Source organism: Equus caballus, chromosome 7, assembly GCF_041296265.1.
Source record: "Equus caballus isolate H_3958 breed thoroughbred chromosome 7, TB-T2T, whole genome shotgun sequence".
Taxonomy (NCBI): domain Eukaryota; kingdom Metazoa; phylum Chordata; class Mammalia; order Perissodactyla; family Equidae; genus Equus; species Equus caballus.
This window is the reverse complement of record NC_091690.1, coordinates 97,294,493-97,309,021: the sequence shown is the minus strand read 5'-3', so window position 1 is coordinate 97,309,021 and position 14,529 is coordinate 97,294,493.

Below are 14,529 nucleotides of genomic sequence, written 5' to 3'. Positions count from 1 at the left end.
GGCCCCCAGGACTTCCCTCACTTCTAACACCAACTTCAAGCTCAGAGGGTTCTTAAAACCACTCTGGGGTACAGTAATTCACTAGAAGGACTCATGGAACACACTGAAAGCAGTTATATACACAGTTACAGCTTGTTACAGCTACAGAATACACATTAAAAATCAGCCACAGAATAAATGCATAGGGCAGCGTCCAGGAGGGTTTCAAATGTGTAGCTTGAAATTGTCCTCTTCCTGTGGAGTCAGGGCAGTGCTGTTCTCCTGACACTAATACGTGACAATATTCATGAAGTGCTGCCGACCAGGGAAGCTCACCTGAGTCCTGGTGTCCACAGTTTTTATTGTAGATCCATTACATGAAGGCATGATGGATTGCCCATGTGTCTGATCTCAGTCTCCAGCCCTATAAAGGTGCACTGATACTGTGTGGTCCAAAGCCTGCACTCTAGATCTCATTGTTAGACTAGCCAGTGTAACTCAAGGCCCCTAGGCAAATAAAGACATTCCCAGCAGGCATGACATTCCAAGTGCCTGGAGCCTACCTCTCAGACACCAAGGGCAAAGGATAGACCTTTCTCTGAGCAAAGTTAAATTTTTTACTCCACAGAAAGCTGCTCTCAAACCACTACACACTATCCTCTCTGGCTAAGTCAGCCATGATCCACCCCCTCTTGACCTTTCATTCATTCTCCACCTGGAATTCTCTATCTCCTTCTGCTCCCCTTAGTTCAAGACTGTCTCATGTCACATCATCTCCCTTATAACCACTAGCCTGTATCTCTCCTTCACTTTTCTTACTTCCTATTATGTGTTTTATCTACATACTTTCTAGCTCTTCACTTCAACAAACACTTATCGTGTGTACAGTGTTCTGGAGAAAAAAAAAAGAGAAACAGAGAAATGACCAAGACATTGATCTCAGATTTTAGAGGTTAACATCTAGTAAGGCAGGCAGGTTATTTTCACCCATTTACTCAACGAATATTTACTGAATACCAACTCTGCACCAGTACCTAAACGAGTTGTTATAATATACAGTTATCTAGAATTACAGACAGATAAAAAAGTAAGACCCCATGAGAGAGAATGTGAATGATAGGATCAGATTCTAGTGGGTTGTGGTATCACGTTAAGGAGCTAAACTTTTATTCTAGAGTCCTATATTTCATGAGTGGTGGAACATTTACCTGAAGATGATTTTAGGTGGTATGCGGATAACTCTTTTTAAAAGTTAGTACTTATGTATTTATTTTAATGAGTCTCATAAAAAAAACATTACGTGATCAGCATATTCAGAGCAGTGATTTCAGTTATTATTGCTAAAAATAAGGCAAATTATAATGAGTGAGTCCTTTTACATTATTTAACTACCACTGTGGCCATGTTGCTGCACACCAACTGAATCAGCCCTGGGTGTAGATAATCTGCAGCTATGACTAAAATCTGTAATCGGATTAGAATAGTGGGAGTTTGGGAATTACTCCTACAGTAAAGCAAATGGCATGCTCAGATGTGGCTTCAAGGAAAGTCTCCAAGGGACCAGGATGGAAAGTGAATCAGATTGGAACTGAGCTAGAGAGCCCAGTGAAGAAGATATTGGAACAGTTCTGATTAGAGATGAAGAATATCTGAATTGGAGCGGAGGAGTGGGGTGGGAGAGGCCCAGAGTGGAGGAGTGGGGTGGAGAGGCCTAGGGTGGAGGAGTGGGTGAGAGAGGAGAAAACAGATCTTTGGCAGTTTCTAGGACCTGGAGGATGGACCTGAAGTAGGCATTGAGGAAGAGCGGAAAATCTAGGATGACTCTCAGGTTTCTAACTTGTGTGATTCAAAAGATTATGGTGGCGGGGTCGGCCCGGGGAACAGTGGTTAAGTTTGAGGGCTCTGCTTCCGTGGCCTGCAGTTCGCTGGTTCGGATTGGGGACAGGGACCTACCCACCACTTATCAAGCCACGCTGTGGTAGGCATCCCCATATAAAATAGAGGAAGATGGGCACAGATGTTAGCTCAGAGCTAGTCTTCCTCCAAAAAAAAAAAAAAAAGATTATGTTGGCATCCAAGACAGGAAATATGGAAAAAGCAATAGGTTTGGAGGGAAAGAAAATAAATTTGCTTAGACTGTACTGTGAATCCTCTGAATATTTCAATTTACGGAACACTATCTCATTATTTCATGTGTGTAAATTTTCTCAATAAAAATTTAATCAAAACAAGAAATAAGTGATGTCCCTTTTTTATATATGCCAGAAAATGTTTTAGTGGAAAAGCATCAGCTTGGTATCGGAATGCTTCGAGCATCCCAGTACCAATTAACTGTGTGATCCAGACCAAGTTGCTTAACCTGAGTCTCAGTTTCCACATCTCCAAAATGGGGTAATATTCATATCTGCCACACACATTGTAAAGAGCTGCACAATTTTCAGTTGGGTGAGTGTTGGGAGGTGGTCTTATGTTGAATAAGAATTTCTTCCTGAGTTGTCTTGAATCACTTATCAAAATACCAGTAATGAGAAATTGTCTATCTGTGAGGAGACCAAGTTCAATAACCAAGTGTATAATATTTCTCTCCCAATCTAACTTTCAAAAAGCAGAGCTGCCTGGTTACTGTATCCAGACATCAAAAGGGAAACAGATGTTTCCCTACTTAACACCACATTTTCTTCATCCTTGAGAAAAACAAGCCTCCATTCCTCAAATTCTCTTGTGCAGTCAAGACGGCTTTCTCCCCTTCTTCTCCCTCCCTCCCTAGCCTCGGTCATCTGAGGCTATGCCCAAGCCTGGCTATGATTTATATTGTATATTTTAATACCAAACTGATGGGTAATTCTCAAATATGAAAAAATCAGGCTCTCCAAGTATAAAATGAAATTCACCCGGGCACAACTTAATAAACAGAGTGTTTCCAACACGGGAAAAATGTCAGTAAAAGGCTTCCCAGAGCCTGTTTGCAAGAAGACAGAAGGAAAAGATCAGACTACCCAGAGGGTAGAGCAAGGACTCTATTGGCACGCTTCTTTGGTGGGTCAAAGGTCTCAGTGCAGAGAACACAAGTCATTTCTAGCTGCCAAGTCACTTGTGCTGGAGATCTCCCACTTGACCCTGTGGATCCACAGTCCGTCCTTCCACATCTGACCTGAGTGGATTCTATTAACACACTCTCTCAGCCTCTGGCTTCCTTTTTGGTCCAGCCAATGGGAACCTATTATTAAACTCTACTCAAATTGTCCAATCTGTGTATAGTGTCTGTTTCCTGCTGAGACCAGATTGATACACTGATCACAGGAATAAAAAGGCTCAGGAAGTAAAAGCCATAACCCCAAATCCCCGTTTCATTGTCAAGGCATCTTTATCCCCATGCTGCTTAGTCCTTTGGATCATAGAAGGCAGCACCATCCAATAGAACTCTGTGAAATGATGTAAATGTTTAATTTGGTGTCCACTGTGTAGCCACTAGCCACACGTGGCTGTTGAAAATTTGAAATCTGGCTAGCGCAGCCAAGGAACTTAATTTAAAATTTTACTTAATTTTAATCAAGTAAAATTTAAATTTAAATAGCCACATGTGACTAGTGGCTACCATGTTGGACAGTGTCATTCTAGAGAAAATGCAAATATTATCTGGAAAGAATCATGCCTTAACTCTGCTGGCTTTTAAGTGTTTATTGCTAGTATTTCGGGTCACCTCTAAATCCTAAAGCCATGCGTCTGGGCAAAGGGATCCTTATTCCCTCTCGTCTACTTTTTTCATCTTTATCTCCCAGGATTCAAACCCACTGCTCGAACCCCACTCAGCTGCTCAGTTTGCTGTCCTGATTTTCCAGCTACTTCATCACTACCACCATCTCCGCCTCGATCTCCAAACTCACTTTCTTCTTCCTGTTGGTAGGTACGAGCAGTATTTCTAAGTCAAGGTCCTCATTTCTCAACTTTCTTTGCTGTACACTCGAATCACTTACCTACTTCACCTACCGTTGTTCTGTAGGTGGCTTGCAAACCTTTGTCTCCAGCTAAGAATTAACTCTCTTTCTAGACGCATTCACCATTCCTTTATTATTCTTTCAACAAACTTTTGAGTATCTACTATGTATCAGGTTTTCAATAATAATTACTACAGCTTAATAACAGTAACAACATCAACAATAATAATGGCTAACATTTATTTCGTGTTTTAATGTCAGGCACTGTTCAAGAGCTTTACCTATATAAGTCATTTAATCCTCATACAACACTGTAAATTATGGGCTATTATTATCCCCATTTAAAGGTAGAGAAACAGGCATAGAGAAATACAATAATTGCTAGAAGCCCCACAGCTAGCAGATAACAGAGCCAGCATTTGAATGCAGGTAGTCGAGCTCCGGAATCTAGGCTCTTAACTACCATTGTCTACTGCCAACAGTCACAGCCCTGCTGAGGACAGACCAGGAGTCTCCATCCATCTGTTCCTAGAAACCACACTTTGCACCCTTACTAAACATATTCACAGTGTCCCCGAATCCAGAGGCTAAGACTCTTTCCACAATTTTCTAGAAGCCAAAATATCTAAATTAAGCTTACATGTAAGAGATTTCTTTTTTCCCCCCTAAAGTCATTAGTGGCAAATATTGCTAATGTGGATCAAAGGCATTTCTTTAAACTTAGAAAATGGTATTTTAAGACAGAATGTCGTCACAGAAAGAATACCACCCCTCCCTGCTCTGGAAGGCAATTTGCCACAATGTATGAAAAGTTGTAAAAATTTGCATACTCTGCGACTTGGCAATTCAATTCTAGAAATATATTCTGAGAAAATAATCAGAGAAATATGCAAAGATCTATAAACAAGAGTGTTCATCAGCAGCATGACTTATAGTAACGTCAAACTCGAAATAACTGAAATGTGTAACGAAAGGAAATTAAATATTTTTGTATCTATAAAATGTATATTAAGCAGTGATTAAAAAAGAATCTATGTGTATATCCATATGGAAAATGCTCATAATTTATTTATTTTTAAAAGTAGCTTAAAGAATCCATACAGGATAATCACATGGTTTTTGTTTAACAAATTAAACATATGTGCAAGAAAATTTTAAAAATCTGAAGTCATATATACCAAATGTTATCTCCAGATTGTAGAGTTGTGGATGGGTGATTTTTATACTCTTTCCTTTTCTTATCAGTGTTTCTAATGTTACCTCAATGAACAATTATTATTTTTAAATAAAAAGTCACCAACTTCCTTAACGAAAGCCGTATTAAATTTTCTTCTACTGAAGCAAAATCAGAAATGGACATGGTAGTATTTATTTACTAAGATATGCTTATTTCTGAAAGTTATGGCTCTGTAGAAATCAAATATAAGTCTGTCTACCGTAAATTTAAAGCCACCAAATTCACAATAGATTTCTATTTAAATTGTCAGGATTTAATTTATAAATAATTTTCCATGTCTTTTCCCTTCATTAAAATGTGATAAAGGAAAGCAGACCATCCCTGATTGGATGGATGACGAGGGAAATAGACAAGCACAAATAAACAAATAAAAACAACTGGAATGCTGGTCTCTGTTCTGCTATTTCCTCAAGATATGACCTCAGAAAGAGTTACTTAATCTTTTCTCACCTCAAATTAGCTTCTCTGTATGTGGCGATAAAAATAACAAATACAAGTATGGAAAAGGCATTCTGTAAATTTAAAGGGTTACATAAATGCTAATCAGGGATGAGTGAAGACTGTCTGGGTTTATTTTTCTCTGCCACTAACTCATTGCGAGACCTTGAGCAAGTCATTTAACCTCAAAGATCATCAAGTTTCTCATCCTTGAAACAAGGGGTTGAAGGGGGCTGGTGGCCCTTGGATTCTTTCTGACTCTGTCATTCTATTATTCTGTGATTCTGCTGGCCTCTTTGTGGGTCGTGACAGCTTCTTCCAGAGCCTTGGAAAATGATATGGAAATTGAGCTCATCAAGTTTGGCAGGAAACACGAAGCTGATTTCAGTGCTGATGTGATGATGGGTAGGATGGCTTTAGAAGAAACGCTCTGTCCCAGCGTCCTCTGAATCATTTCCTCTCCAAGTGAGGGCAAAGATGAAGAGTAAAGAAATTTTGCAGTGACTGTACACATAGAGACTGACCCAGAGGGGTTCCCATGGCGCCTCTTGGAGAAAGCCGTGCCAAGGGGGTGAGCTCTGTCCCCCTTGAAGGCTGCCCCTCCTGCACCGCACATCTTGGAAAGCCCTATGGTGAAACTGAGTGGTAATGACTCTTTAAATGTATTTATGGTAGCAAAAAAATGTGTGTGAGAACACAGCAGAAGAGCTCTTCTGACCAGAAGATATGTTACTTATAGAAAATAACTTCTGGAAAAAATATGCCATTTTCTTTCACTTGTGAAAGGTATAAAAATGTCCAGAGAAATAGAATATCAAAAAAGGAAAGATATTTAGTTGATTCAACCCAGTCTTCTATGAAGGTGGAAACTGAGCCAAATGTGGGGGAAAGGAGGGGCCGAATAAGGAAACTGAGTTTCTCAATACCTACTATGCTCCATTGCTGAACAAGACCTTAATACATGATCTCTTATACATATACACACACACACGTATCATAGATACATATTATATATCAGCGGGTATGATTCTGAGATAAGTGGGTAGATCTCATGATACCAACCCATAAAATAGATATAATTTACTCTCTTTTTCTTTAATAAGGAAGCAGAGATTAAGCTAGATTGAGTGACTTCTCAAGGTCACAAATCTGATTAGTAGCAGAGCTTGGGCCTTTTTGTCCTTGACAATCAGAATCAGAGGAAAGGAACTTTTTCTTTCCTTTTTTTTCCCCAGCTCAGAACATCCGGCCCAGGGATGAGTAAGCAGACACTAAGGTACTTTTTTAACTTCCTAAAGATATAACAACTTGGACGCCTCTAAGTATCAGCCAGTTATTCCTTTATAGTCTTGCTTTCTATCCTGGCCACTGGCAAAGTGGCATTATTATCCTGTGAGTCATCATGCTAATAAATAAATCTAATTTGAAGATACCCCTTCTTCACTTTCTGGCATGATTTAACCCTCCCCACTTTCTCCTTTCTCTTTCCCCTCCCAGCAGCAGTCCCTGGTGTCTAAGAACAAAGCGTCACCGAAGCAGTTGCATGAAACAATAAGATACTAACATATTGCAAAACCAGGACTTTGGAAAGGGGCTTCTGGAGCTGTTTGAGATGACTTAGAGAGTGAGTGTCTCTGATGACAGAAAGAAGGCAGGAAGGAGTATACTCAAGGATACATCGTTTGCAAAGAGACTGTCATCTGAAAATTATTGGTCATGGTCAAGGAGAGATATAGAGGGGAGGGGTCAGGTAACAAGTTTGTATTTTTCAGCTCTTCTTCCAAACTCCCAAAGCAATTTCTACCTTGGTTTGTGATTTTATTTATCTTTCTACATTTTGGCCATTTCTTTTCATGTCTGTATCTTCAAGGGCAAAGATTATTGATTAAAAAGATATCCCAGAGCTTGGCATAGTCAACATTCTCACCAATATTTGCTCACTGCAAAAATAAGGTTCATAGGAGTGGGAAGGGCTAAGGAAGGTGGTTGAATAGCTTCTGGCTGCACAGTGCTTCTTCCTCCAGGCAGGCATCTCTCTCCAAAGCCACAATAGTTCTTCTCACTCGGAACGATTCAAGCCCCACACTGGCCCCAGGATGTGAACCCTGCATGAGCTCACTCCTTCCTGGGCCTCCGTGTCAGGTAAATGTGTGTGATCTAAGCCAGGCCAATCAGGGCTCCCCTCAAACGTTTGGTCATCATAATCGGACAAATTGTTCTTTCTCTTTCTGTCCTCTCTTCATGTACTCTAAAGACCAAGTAACTTGGAACTGTCATGGGGCCTTTTGCTAATGAGAGAGAGAGAAATGAGAAACAGAGTGTGTGTCTTGGTGCCATCCTATAAACCCTTGAGTGAAGCTACACACGACTATCTACCTTCTGCTTTTCTTGTACAAGCCAACAAATTTTCTTAAAATTTGAGTTGGGGTTCTCTCATTGGCAGCTAAAAGAAACCTGGCCAAGACAATAAGTCCCATGACTTTGTATCGTCCCTGCCACATTTTAGATTCTGTCATTCCATTCAGAGATAAATAGAAAGGATGAGCTAGAGGCTCATAAAAACTTCACGTAAAAGAAACAACTCAAGGTTTCATGGGTGATCTATGTGAAACAAAAATCCATGTTGATAAGAGTTTTCAAGGCCATGAGAAGAGATTCAGTATAAGTAATAATAGAACATTTTCTTCCAAAATTTCAAGCGATGGAGCTTATACGTTTCGCCTCTCACCTGCTCTCCTAGTTACAGGACAGTCCCTGTGCAGGGGAAAGATTAGCAGAAGTGGACTCAGAAGACCCGGCTCCATCGTCTACTCTGCTCTACCTCACTGTAACCTCAGATAAAGTCATATTAATCTTTTCATGTCTCACAGTCATTATTGTTAACAAGGGGATAATAATAGCTATTTCACAAGAAGTTGTGGGTGTTAAGTGAAATTATATGTGAATATGAAAGCCTGGTCCAGTGTCAGACATAAGACATTTTTCATGTATCTCTATCATAGCAATTGAATCATACAAAAATATTTACTGAATGCCTACTGTGAACCAGGGTCTGCTTTAGTTGCTGGGGTGAAGTACTCAAACCAGGGCTATCATTTTTGGGATGCTTACAGACTAATGGGGGAGAAAGGCAATAAGAAAACAAGTGAATATATAATACATAATAATACAACATAATATCAGGAATTGATAAGTTCCACGAAGAAAAATAAAGCAGGGTAAAAAAATACCACTTTACATAGGGTGGTAGTGGAAGGCATCATTAAAGAGGTGATTTAAGCAGAGACCTAAATGAAGTAGAGTGATAAGCCATGTGACCATCCGGCTCTATCCAGACAGAGCAAACAGCCACTGACAGGTTTGAGGACCAGGACGGAGCCAGGAGCCATTGAGGCTGGAGTTGAGGAAACAAGGGGAAGAGTGGTAAGAAATGGCACAAACATCTGATTTTAATACACTTATCTCTTTATTTTTTGTTTACCACACTCAACTCTAAGCTCCTAGAAAGCAGAGACAGCACTTTCTGCCTCCACATTACCAAGGCCTAGCATAATACCAACAAAGGATAGATGCTAAATGCTCAGTAAACATTTGTAATAAATTTTGCATGCATGATTGAACTATTGGGATCTCGATAAGTGATTGTCAGGTTTGGCTCCAAATGATAGATTGTGTTTAGGCCAGATGCGACAGGCTTAAACACTCACAACTACAGAGACAATATGCGGGAACAATAGTCAGGCTTGGTTTTGGTGCTGTTGAGTCACATGAGATCACCCACGTGATAGGCAGTGAGGTGTTGTGGAGCTGCTAGGAGGCATATATTTGTACGTGGCCCTGACTAGTTTACTGTACTGAAATGTGCTAAGACTGTTATCTTGCGGCTCCTGTGGCTGAGCTATGTTCAAGGCAAAAGAGAACACAGTCATGAAGGGTGATAAAGCGAGTGAGGCACATCCAGGAGGGCTGGTCTGCACGGTCATTCTCTCTGAAAACACAGGGGCTCATTACACAGGGGACTATTTCACCGCTGAAATGACCAAGCAAGTTCTCACTTGCCTGACTCTCCTTTCACCCAGATAGGACCACCCAAAGATGTTTTACTAGACATCTGGGCAATAGAGAATCTTTCATATATTTATGTGCTTTTGAAGTTTTGAATGATATTTTAGTTAAACCTCAAAATAGACCTCAAATAAAACTCACTCAGATAGGTGACATGATGTGACGAAGGTTACCAGCGTCGGAAAATAACTTCAACTTATGTCTTATAATTCCCACTCTAGTGTCCTTTCCATTCAAGGAGCCAGTCACTAATATGGGTCGAAGAATCATCTAGACCAAAGCAAATGTGAAATTAAAACTTCTAAAAGCGGCCAAATGGAGTTCTTTGAACATATCTGAGGTATGATTATTTTGAGTAGGATATAGATAATCATCATGTTAATTTCATAATCATATTGAATTAGCCATGAAAAATATAAACAAATATTGCATTCAAAATATAAAAATTTGTATTTATTTAGGATCTCATCAGAATAGAATCATAGCCAATTTTAGCTAACTTTAAGTGAGTTTTTATTCTCCTTGCCTGAGCTAGACTTGTATGAATTTACATGACGCCTAAGCAACGAGTGAAGGAGGACCTCTTCATGTCATTATTTAAATGCCTATAATTACAAGACTGTGTAGGGAAGATAATCATCATAAAACAAAAATATTCTCTTATGACCACAGGTAAAAATTTTCTCCACTTTAACATCCCTTTTTTCTTACTAGTAAAATGCCTTTTCCCACCCTTTACATTATCTCTGAGGGTCACCGTCTGCTGGTTGTAAGATAGTAAACATCCAAAAATACAATGCAAACACAACGCACGTTAAGACAAATAAAATTACAAATCTGGCAATAGACTCATGATTTCAAGGAATATGCTAAATTCGTATTGCAGAACCTCTCAAATCTTCCTAAAGTCATTGACCCAGGAGAAAATGGTAAAATTAGACCAGTTAACTAATACAAAAGAAAAAATAAGCAAAAACGATGAGATATGCATTCAAAATAGAAGTGGTTGAATACCAAAGGATTAAGAGCAGTCCCATGGAAAATCAGTGGCATTCCAGAATATTTTTGTAAAAGTAACCCTCTTAATTATCATGTTGCAAAAGACAAACATGAAGTAAAGTTTGAAATATCATAGTATCATACAATCATGCTGGAAAAATGAAATCAATATTCAGAATATACTTGTTCTCATACCGAGCACATGGTTGCAATTATAATTTAAATGTTGTTAAATGTAAGCTAAAATAAAATGTCTTCAAACTTCAAAATCATAGAAAAAATATAGAAACTGCTTCCTGATTCTTCTAGAAATCACCTCAAAGCAAGGAGGGTAACAAGAAACAAAACCACAAGCTCCTTATCCAACAAAACTAGAACTATCTAAAATATAAACCAGAAAAATAAAATAAAATAAATAAAGTAAAATGTAAACCTGAGTATATAACCAGGGAGGAGAGAGACAGTAAAAACCAGGCTAGGGTATGGAAAGACACCAAACGGGGATATCCACAGCTTTAGAGCTCAAACAAAATGAGCACAGATTATTTCTCCAAGGTATGTGGTACGTCTTGAGAAACAAATCATCAGAACAAAAGAAGGGAAAAGAGCATACAGGTGGAAGTAGGAGCTTCCTTGAACCAACTTAAGCCTGAAGTCTCGAGAAGCTGGGAAGGGTGAGACCAAACGTGAAATAAGTGGAAAACACTCTGTCAGTGAGGCATGGAAAGAGAGGCAGATTTACATGATGAGCAGCACTAAAGTACAAATTTAAGGCTAACAAAATTCACCCATACTTCATCCAGACTAGAGCTTTTCTCTCTCCCTCTTATTAACTTTCTGCAAAACTCTCCTGTTCAAAGTTCTAAAGACGTTGTATGGAAAAAGGAGAAAAGGAACAGAAAAAATGCCATGCAAGAGAAATTTTGGAGCAGAAGAAAATTCTAACAAAATATGTCACCATGAATTTTTATAACTAAGTAGAGCACAAAGGAAAGACACGCGAGTCTAGGACTGTGAGAGTAAGGTAACAGAAGAGGAAACAGTGTATGAAGTTCAGAAAAGAGTGAAAGAAAAAGTCAAACTAAAAGTAGCAGAAGACATTACAACATTATTGAAAACACAGCTAGGAAGATAGTGTACAGGATTGAGAAAAGCGAGGAAACAAAATGAAAATAAATAAAGAGATAAAAGTATCAGAGAGAAATGACATATATGAATTAAAGGTATGGAGATACAGAAATGCATGAATGGCGACCCCAAAGAAGAGAACAGAAATAATAGACATGAAAAAAAAAATGTTGGGAGCTGTAGTTAAAGAAAATTTTCCAGAACTTTAGAAAACAGCTTACCGATCAAAAGAGAATAACATGTCCCAGGTAAATTGATACAAATGATTAATATTGAGATACATTCCAGTAAAATTTCTGGACTACAAAAATAATGAAGTATTCTTTTGGACATCTGGAGGAAAAAATGAAGTCATTTATAAGGGGAAAAAATAGGGGCTGGTCTCACACTTCTCCAGAGCCTCATTAAAAGAGAAAAAGGATTTGATACCTTTAAAAATCTTTAAGGAAGGACAGGAAAAATAAGGAAGGAGGGAAGGGGAGGGAAGGAAGAAGGAGGGAAAGGAAAGGAAGGAAGGAAGGGAGGGAGGGAGGGAGGAAGGAAGGAAGAAAAGGAAAATGAAGACCACGGAAGGAAGGAAAAGAAAGAAACAGAAAAGAAGTGAACAACAAAATTCTACCTCCTGGAAAGTCTAAACTTCTCTCTTGAACAACTGTTGGATCAAAGAAGAAATCAAAACTGAATCTGAGAGACATTTTGAAAATAACCATAATTTATACTACACGTATTAAATTCATGGAATAAAGCTAAAGCAGTGCTCAAAGAAAAATTCATAGTCTTAAAAACTTATGTTACTAAATAAGAAAGAATGAAATAAGTTAATCCTTGGAAATCTGATTAACCATCATTTAATAGATAATAAGAGTAAAAATATATCATTATTTCCATAGATGTGTCAAAGGCAATTCATAAAACTTAATATCCACTCTTGAAAATACTGTTAATAAAATAGGAATAAAACCCAGAGCCAGCGTCATAATGCAAACAATAGGGCTATTCCCAGAAAGGAAAAAAGTAGATCAGAATGTCTTTATCATCATTAGTATTTAATATTTTTGTGGAGGAATTAACCAATGCAATTAAGAAAAGGAAAAAAGAGGTATATAGACATTTAAAAAGTGGATGTAAAGTCATTATTATTTGCCCACACAAAAAATTATTTTGAAGGAAACTTTGAGTATAGATAAGAAACTATTACAGATAAAAAAAAATTTAATGTGGTAGCTGTATATAAAATTTCTATACAGAAAACAATGGCCTTAATATATGCCAACAAAAGCAACTACAAAAATACAGATGAAAATATCCCATTTACAAAGGCAACAAAATAGGTAAAATTCCAAATTTAAGGAAACGTGTAAGATTTACATGAATAAAACTTTAAAACACTAATCATGGACTCAGAAGTAACAGGCAAATAAATGGAAATGTTTCCATGATCTTGGACAGAAAATCCATCGTCACAAACTTCAATTTTCCTTTAATTAACCAAGAAACTTAATGTACTTTCAACCTTTAAAAAAGAAAAACAGTTTTGGGGAAGAAATAAAACAGAAAAAAATTAGTATTAGTATTTTACGGGAACTGAACAATAATAACAAAAAAAGAAGAGTTCTAAAAGGGAATAGCCTTATCAAATAGAAGCTGCAGTAATTGGAACAATGTGATGTATTCAGTGAGATCTCTCCTGGATCTTTTCTTGGAAGGAGAACAGACTGGCTCCAAACAACCTGAGGTCCGTTTAGAGGAAACTCTTGGACCTGGAAGCAAAGAATCCCCATCGTTTGAACTGCTGTGGCTTTAGAGAGACTGCTGGGTTGACGAAAAGAAAAAAAGATAGTCAGCAGGGCCAGTGATTATGGAGGGGCTGGATCAATTTCCCTCAACAGTTATTTACTGAGCATTAGCAGACCCCATGTCAGGCACTAAGAGAGAGAGAGTTTTACGGCATACTTAGGTCGCCTATCCCAAAACAACTAACAATATATATATTTTTTTTCATGTCTTCAAAAAGTTGGAGAAGCCGATTACATACTTTCTCAGCCTCTCTTGTCAGGGTAGCTGAGTCATATGAAGGGAAGTACAACGAGGATTTTCAGATAGGAAAATGGTGAGGAGAAAGGCTCTCACCACTGTTGTGGTCCTCTTGATTTCTGGCTTTGAACACAGTCATGACTTCTGGATCTGTGGTAGCCATCTTGAGAGCATGAGTGATAACACTATGGAAGAAAGGCACAGCCGAAGAAGGAGCCTTGCCCAGGTCTCTGTTTTCAGGGTTGAGTAACTCAGACAGGTCAGCAACCACCATAGCCAAACTTACTTTTACGTTATGGGAGAAAAATATTCCCATGTGGTTAAGCTACTCTTAATAAGGTGTTCTTTTATCTGAAGTGGAAAGCTTTCCTAGGTGAAAAAAAAGATTTAATAAAAACTAGGCAGACTTAGTTCCTACTTTCAGGAAGCTTAGAGTAGTGAGAAGTAGGAAAACACAGTATCAAAAACCTGTTCAAATCTTGTTACTGCCCATTGTTTAGAAATCATTCTTATTCAATGATTTGTTTTAACTTGTATAAATTCCACGAGTTAGTCTAAATGGTGAGTGGTGTGTGTCTGTGCACGCACCCATGCACTAGTGCCACAGGGCACTAAATTCAAAGGATGGCCAAGGGGACAAATGGATGTTTGTGCCCCAGTTAGAAATGGCATGGATAAGATTGCCTATCTTAGGTTTTAAAGGATGAACACCAG